Source organism: Meles meles, chromosome 17 (assembly GCF_922984935.1).
Source record: "Meles meles chromosome 17, mMelMel3.1 paternal haplotype, whole genome shotgun sequence".
Lineage (NCBI taxonomy): Eukaryota > Metazoa > Chordata > Mammalia > Carnivora > Mustelidae > Meles > Meles meles.
This window is the reverse complement of record NC_060082.1, coordinates 46540579-46548916: the sequence shown is the minus strand read 5'-3', so window position 1 is coordinate 46548916 and position 8338 is coordinate 46540579. Positions and strand designations below refer to the sequence as shown.

The window sequence follows — 8338 nt, the reverse complement described above, 5'->3', positions numbered from 1 at the left end:
ACAGCAATAAATGAATAACTTTCATAATTTGAGAAGCATTTGTATCTAAATGAGAAGCAGCAATAGAATTAGCTACTTAATCTTGCATGACTTCATAGAATCCCTGCCCCCCATATCGTACATTTAAAGAAACTAATAACCTACTTACATAAACTTTAAATATGAAGAGAATTCTCCAGCTGGTTGCAAACCAATATTATAATCACTATTTGTTTCCTAAATGAGAAATTAGTAAAAAGAGTATAACTTTGTCAAAGTCAAATTGTAGGTTCAAACCCTATGACATTCCAGCTGAGTTTTCAAAATGCAACATGACCTCTCATAGAAGAACTTTTAAACTCTTGTGATCATACACTAATCATATTTTCCTAATTAGCTCTTTAGTACCTTATATCATTTTCCTAATATTAACAACTAAATTAACTCACATAAGCACAATAGTTACACAAGAAGTAAAAATAGTCTGAATTATCCTATCAGTCATTGTCTTAATCCTAATTGCCCTACCATCACTACAAATTCCTTACATAATAATCAATAACCCTTCCCTGACTATACATTGAAACTGTAAATATACAAATTATGAAGACTTATATTTCAGTTGCTATATAATTCTTATATCAGGCCTAAAATGAGGAGAATTACAACGATTAGAAGTTGACAATTGAGTAGTTTTACCTACAGAAATAACTTAAGCATTCATTTCATCCAAAGACTTTCTACATTCATGGGCTATCCCCTCTTTAGGCCTAAAAACAGATAACATCCCCAGACATCTAAATTGAACAGCCAGCATATCTACACAACTACGTTTATACTATAGACAATGTTCAGTGACACAGACATATGTCTATGTCTAAACATATGTTTAACACATGTCTAGACACTGGTTTGACTGGAGGTCAAACCTGTTTTATACCTATTCTTGAATTAGTTCCAATAAAATATTTCCAAAAATGGCATGCATCTATACTGTAAAGTCATTAAGAAGGTAAATAGCCTTAACATTCTAAGTTAAAGACTTAAAAGTTTAAACCTCTCCTTTAATTATATGCCACAACTAGATACATCAACATAATTTATTACCATTATATCAATAATTATAGTATTACTATATTTCAACCAAAAAAAATCAAAATATCTCCAACCTTAAAACCAAGAAGTAAAAACAATTAAAACAGAACATTTCACCTCTTGAAAAACAAAATAAATGCAAATGTATTCCCCTCTTTCACTACCCCAACAGACTACATTATTCTATTAGATTCCTAAGCATTTTGATTCCTATGCCTAATCAACTAATTTATAACTAATTTATATGCAGCCATGATTAATTCAACTTATATTTAAACAAATCATAACTATACACAATCATAAAGGACAAATTTGAACCCTAATACTTACATCATTTATTTATCAGCTCAACAAATCTATTAGGCCTTCTGCCACACTCATTTATACCTATCACACACTCCTAATACATTTAGGAATGGTTATCCCTCTATGAGCAGGAACAATAAATACTGACCTCCACCATAAAACAAAAGCATCTTTAGTTTATTTCCTACACCATAGAGCACCTATTCTACTTATTCTTATACTAGTTGTCGAAATCATTAGCCTGTTTAGTCAACTAGTAGTCTGGCCAAACAATTAACAGCTAACATTACTACCAGATATCTAATTCACCTAACTGGGGAAACAACTTTAGTCATTTTATCGTATTTATTATTCTTATCCTACTTACCATCTTTGAATTCACAGTAGACTTAATTCAAGCTTATGTATTTATTCTATTAAGCCTTTACTTACATGATAATACTTAAAGATTCACAAATGTATGCATATCACATGGTAAATTCCAGTCCTCTCTGGGACCCCTTTCTGTTCTTCCCATAACTTCTGGTCTGATAATATTCCATTTTAACTCATTCCTATTATCCTTAGCCAATATACTAACCATATACCAATACTGACAGGACATCATTCGAGAAAGTGCATTTCAAGGCCATCACACACCAACTGTCCAAAAAGGACTATGCTATGGAATGATCCTGTCTATTATTTCAGAAGTCTTCTTTTTTTACTGGTTTCTTCTGAGTTTTTTATCTTTCAAGGCCAGCTGCAAAACCTGAATTCAGTGGTTGCTGACCACTCCTAAACCTCCTGGAAGTATCACTTCTTAATACTTCAGTTCTATTAGCTTCTAGAGCCCCCATTACTTTAGCTCAACACAGGCTAAAAGAAGGAAATTGAGGGGTGCCTGGGTGGCTCAGTGGGTTAAAGCCTCTGCCTTCGGCTCGGGTCATGATCCCAGGGTCCTGGGATCGAGCCCCGCATCAGGCTCTCTGCTCAGCAGGGAGCCTGCTTCTCCCCTCTCTCTGCCTGCCTCTCTGCCTACTTGTGATCTCTGTCAAATAAATAAATAAAATCTTTTTTTAAAAAAAGGAAATTGAAAATGTATATCCCAATTCCTCTTTGTTGCAGTTTTCCTAGGAATTTATTTGACATTACTGCAAACCTCAGAATATTACAAAACACCATTTACAATTTGAGATGGAGTTTATGACTCACTATTCTTTATAGCCAGGCTCACACAGATTGTACATAATTTATCAATTCTACTTACATCATTGTCTGCTCTTTATGTCAACCAAAATTCCATTTTACATTTAATTACCATTTTGGATTTGAAACAGCTTCCTGGTACTACATTTCACAGACCTATATGTCTCTATCTATTGACGAGGATCTTATTCTCTCAGTATTAAATAGTAAAATTGACTTCCAATCAATTCGTTTTTGTATAACCTGAATACAGATTAAGGATTCTTACAGAATAAGGAATACGGATTAACAAACCTTATACTGACACTATTTACCAATACACTATTAACTTTATTACTTACATTTATTGCATTCTGATTTCCTCGACTAAATGACTATTGACTATGTAGAAAAATCAAGCCCATAAAAATGTGGTTTTGACCCCATAGGTCAACACAACCAGACTTCTCCACACAATTTTTCTTAAAAGCACTCCATTTCTATTATTTGATCTAGAAATTGCCTTCTTCCTACCCCTACACTGAGCATCCCAAACAAACAACTAAAAATTATACTTATTATGATGTTAGTTCTGATTTTATTACTAGCCATAAACTTGACTTATGACTTCAAAAAGGTTAGGATGAACTGAATATGATAATTGAACTAAAGCAAATAATTTTGACTCACTAAATTATGATTAATTTCATAAGTATCAAATGTTCTTAGCTTTTAATATTATTTTAGCATTTTCACTATCTTTTAAAGGGCTACTAATGTGTTGATCCCACTGAATTGCCTTATTATTATGCATAGAAGGTATAATATCATTATTCATTATAGCAACAGTAGTAATGCTAAACATTCACTTTACATCAGCTAAATTAATGCCTATTATCTTATTAGCATTCACAGCCTCTGAGTCTACACTAGGACTGTCATTATTGGTTACAGTATCCAATATCTATGGTATTGGCTTAGTACAAAATCTTAACTTTCTTCCATGCTAAAAAATATTATTCAAACCATAACACTAATGTCATTAACATGATTATAAAAAATAACATAATTTGAACTAATACTGCAACTTACGCCTGTTAATCAGCTTTATCAACTTATTCTCCTGGATCAACTTAATGATAATAGCCTTAACTTTTCACTAATCTTCTATTCTAACTTCCCATCAGGAGCTCTAACATTAATAACGTGACTTCTTCCATTACTACTTACAGCCAGCCAATGTCATCTGTCCAAAGAATCACTAACCTGAAAAAATATGTATATCAAATACTAATTATACTACATTCCTTCTCTTATTATGTTCAGTTAGCCATTGTATAGTACATCATTAGTTTTTGATGTAGTATTCAATGATTCATTAGCTACATATATTACAAAAATTCTTTTTTTTTAATTTTTTTTAAGATTTTTATTACAAAAATTCTTAATTATAACTTTCATTGCTAAAGAATTGGCCATTTTACATTTTATTCAAAGCAACATTATTCCCAAACCTAATATTATTACAGACTGAAGAAATAAGACAGAATGATTAAATGAAGGACTTTACCTCTTATTTTATACACTAGTAGGATGACCTCCACTTCTCATCATGCTAATTTAATCCAAAATCATATAGGTTCATTGCATTTTCCAATACTTCAATACTGAAACCAAGCAATACTCAGTTCTTAATTCAACATTTTCCTATGACTGGCATGCATTTCTGTAAAAATATCTATGGCCTGCATCCCTGATTACTAAGACCACATGTAGAAGCCCCAGTTGCTGGATCCATAGTATTTGCAGCCATACCACTCAAACTTAGGTAGTCAAATTACACTACAAATTACAATACTAAACCCCTTAACCAATTACATGTCTTACCCTTTCCTTATGAAAGGGTGATGAATAATACAACCAGCGTCATCTATTTACATCAAACAGGCTTAAAACCACATTGCATATTCCGCTGTCAGCCATGTAGCCTTGTCAGCCACCGTAGCCATTCTCACCCATGAGTTCACAGAGGAGCTACAGTCCTAATAACTGCCCATGGTCTTACCACAACAAAACTACTTTGTCTAGAAAATTCAAACTATGAGTTATTTCACAATTGAACTATAATTCTAGCTCATGGACTGCAGATACTCCTTCCACAAACAGCAGAACGATGACCACTAGCAAGCCCTACCAGCTTAGCTTTACCTCCAACAATAAATTTAATTAGAAAATCATTCATAAAGGGTCAGGGGTGGGAGGTTGGGGGAACAGGTGGTGGGTAATGGGGAGGGCACGTTTTGCATGGAGCACTGGGTGTTGTGCAAAAAGAATGAACACTGTTACACTGAAAAAATAAATAAAATGAAGTGCAGATCCAAAAGAAAAGAAAATCATTCATAGTAATACCATCATTCTTGAACATTACTATAATACTAATAGGAATCGATCTTGTGATTACTGCCTATATTCCCTTTATATATTAATCACAAGGCAAAAAAACATGTCATATCAATAATATTAAACCATCACTTGGGGCACCTGGGTGGCTCAGTGGGTTAAAGCCCCTACCTTTGGCTCAGGTCTTGATCCCAGAGTCCTGGGATCAAGCCCCGGGTCAGGCTCTCTGCTCAGTGGAGAGACTATTTCCCCCTCTCTCTCTGCTTCCCTCTCTGCCTATTTGTGATCTCTGTCTGTCAAATAAATAAACAAAATCTTTAAAAAAAAAATCACTTACACAGGAATATGCCTTCATATCCTTATTTATTGACCCTTCCACTTTTATTGCTTAATCCCCAAATTATTTTGGAACTTATGTTGACTAAAAACATTAGATTGTGAATCTAACAATAAAAATTTTTGTTATTTTATCAAGAAAGTATGCAAGAAGTGCTAATTCATACCTCCATATATGATAATACGGCTTTTTTAAGCTTTTAACCAACAGAGGTATTCCCCTGGTCTTAGGAACCAAAAAGTGGGTGCAAACTCCAAATTAAACTAATAAATCTATTCACCCCTTCTATATTAACTTTACTATTTGTTAATTTTACCAATCATAGTAACCACCTCTAACATCTGCAACAATCTATATCCATACTATGTAAAACCTATCTTTCATATGCCTTCATTGCCAGCTTAATTCCCACAATATTCATTTACTCATGCCAAGAAATAATTATTCCAAACTGTTACTGAATAAATTCAAACCCTGAAACTATCACTTAGCTTTAAATTAAAGTATTTCTCTGTAATATGTGTATCAGTGTCCCCTTTTGTTACATGGTCAGCTAGAATTCTCAACAAGATAGATACATTCAGACTCCAATATTTTTTTTTAAAGATTTTATTTATTTACTCGACAGAAAGAGGTCACAAGTAGGCAGAGAGGCAGGCAGAGAGAGAGAGAGGGAAGCAGGCCCCCTGCTGAGCAGAGAGCCCGATGCGGGACTCGATCCCAGGACCCTGAGATCATGACCCGAGCCGAAGGCAGCGGCTTAACCCACTGAGCCACCCAGGCGCCCCAGACTCCAATATTAACCAATTTTTTAAATACCTACTTATATTCCTTATAACTATACTAAACTCAGCCAATGCCAACAATCTTTCTGGCTTTTCATGAGATGGAAAGGAGTTGGAATATATCATTTCTACTAATCAGGTGATGCTATGGGCCAACCTGATACAAACAGTGCTGCCCTCCCAGCAATCCTATACAACCGTGTTGGAGCTACTGGATTATTACACCAATAGCATGACTTCCGTTTAATTTAAATTCATGAGACTTTCAGTGAAGTTTTATACCCAACCTCAATTACGTTAATCTTCTAAGAATTTGGACTTCTTTTAGCCGCAACTGGCAAATCTGCCCAATTTGGCCCTCACCCATGACTTCCCTCGGCCACAGAAGGCCTGACATCCATCTCAGCCCTACTTCATTCAAGTATGATAGTTGTAGCAGGTATCTTCTTACTAATCCATTTCCAGCCAGATAGAAAATAACAGTCATTCAAACCCCAACACTGCCTAGAAGCTATCATCATGCTATGTACAGCAATCTGTGCTCTTATGCAAAATAAGGCTTAAAAAATGTTTGCTCTCTCTACTTGAAGTCAAGTAGGCGTAATAATACTGACTATAGGTATTAATCAACTATATTTAGCATTTCTCCACATTTTAAAAAAGATTTTATTTATTTATTTGATAGAGATCACAAGTAGGCAGAAAGGCAGAGAGGTGGGGGGGGGGAGTAGGCTCCCCAACAAGCAGAGAGCCTGATGCAGGGCCTGATCCCAGCACCCTGAGATCATGACCTGAGCCAAAAGGCAGAGGCTTAACACACTGAGCCACCCAGGTGCCCCAGCATTTCTTCACATCTTAACACAAGTGTTCTTCAAATCTATGCTGTTTATATGTTTTGGGTCCATTATAAAAAACCTAAATGATGAACAAGACATCTGACAAAAAGTTTATTTAAACCAGACAGCAATAAGTAGGATTATGAATAGGAATACCTATAGGAATAGGTAGACTTAATTTTACCATACATTCAGGGATTTTTAGTGCCAGAGTTTTAAAAAGGTCAGAATGAACCAATAATATTAACAAAAATAGAATGATTTGATCATTCAAACATTGTAATGGTAAAATATATAAATGGATCTATATATTTGGAAATCAGAAGTATCCTGTTTGATGACAATTGATTATTTTCAATGAATTGTGCTGAAAATAAAATATTAGTTTGCATCCTGTCCTTACCTACACACTGAGGTGGAGATCTCCATTTTCCCAAATAGCACATTATCCCATCTTCTCCAGATATCCCGAAACCATCTTCACAAATATAACTTAATTTAGTGCCATGTGCATAAAGCGTGGGTTTAAATGTTTCTTTCCTTTCTTCTGAAGAACTAGATGCTTTCACGACTCCATGTTCTATATGAGGTGGTTGAGAACATGGAATCTTTTCTATATGAAGAACAAAGATCAAAGAGTCAAGCACCAATACAAAGCTTACATAGAAAAACACAATCAAATACTACTTGGGATTTCAAAATAAGGACAATATGAGCAAATTAAATCATTTAAAACTGAAATATTTGCAACTTGCAAGGATATATGTCTCCATAATATCTATGCTGCTATCCTCTGAGGTTCAATATGCCCCTTCACTCTTGTCTTGCTCATCATGAGGAGTAAAAGAGGAATAAAAGGAAATTTTCTCTCATGTCTATAATAGTAACCCAAAGTTTTTGTCTGTGTTTATTTCACAGAGCATTGAGTGAATGCTGACTGATTTGTATACTTGGGTTATAATTTACTATTTCAAAATAAAAGTGGAATATAGAGAAAGCCTTCCTCTTGTTCATTTACAGAAAGCACAGGGGAGCACTAACCACATTTGAAAGAACATCATAAAGCAAGTTATGCGCTACTGACCAACACAGCGTGGTATTGACTGCCATCTTCCACCTTTACACACAATTTCTTCTGCATCCTGAATTACATAAGTTTCTTGACAGACAACAGATATTTTTTCTCCATCCTGGTAATTCACTGTAGTTGTCATGTCTTGGGCATTGGGAATCTGAGGTGGAGGAGGGCATGACTGTGTCTGTAGCTCTAAAAATATTAAAATTAGATTTCTTGATTAAAAGTCAGAGGTTAAAAATATCAAAAGGGTAATTAAGCAGAAAACTCAAGATGATGTATCATAAATGATCACATAATAATGTTTTGGGTTAAAATATGTTATACTCTTCAGCTCGGACAGTACTTGGGTTCATCA

At 34.6% G+C, this 8338-nt stretch overlaps 1 pseudogene; it reads right to left on the bottom strand.

Annotated features, from left to right (window-relative positions):
* Positions 1-2791: 2791 nt before the first annotated feature.
* LOC123927615 overlaps positions 2792-8338 on the bottom strand; it is a 28218-nt pseudogene continuing 22671 nt past the window's right edge.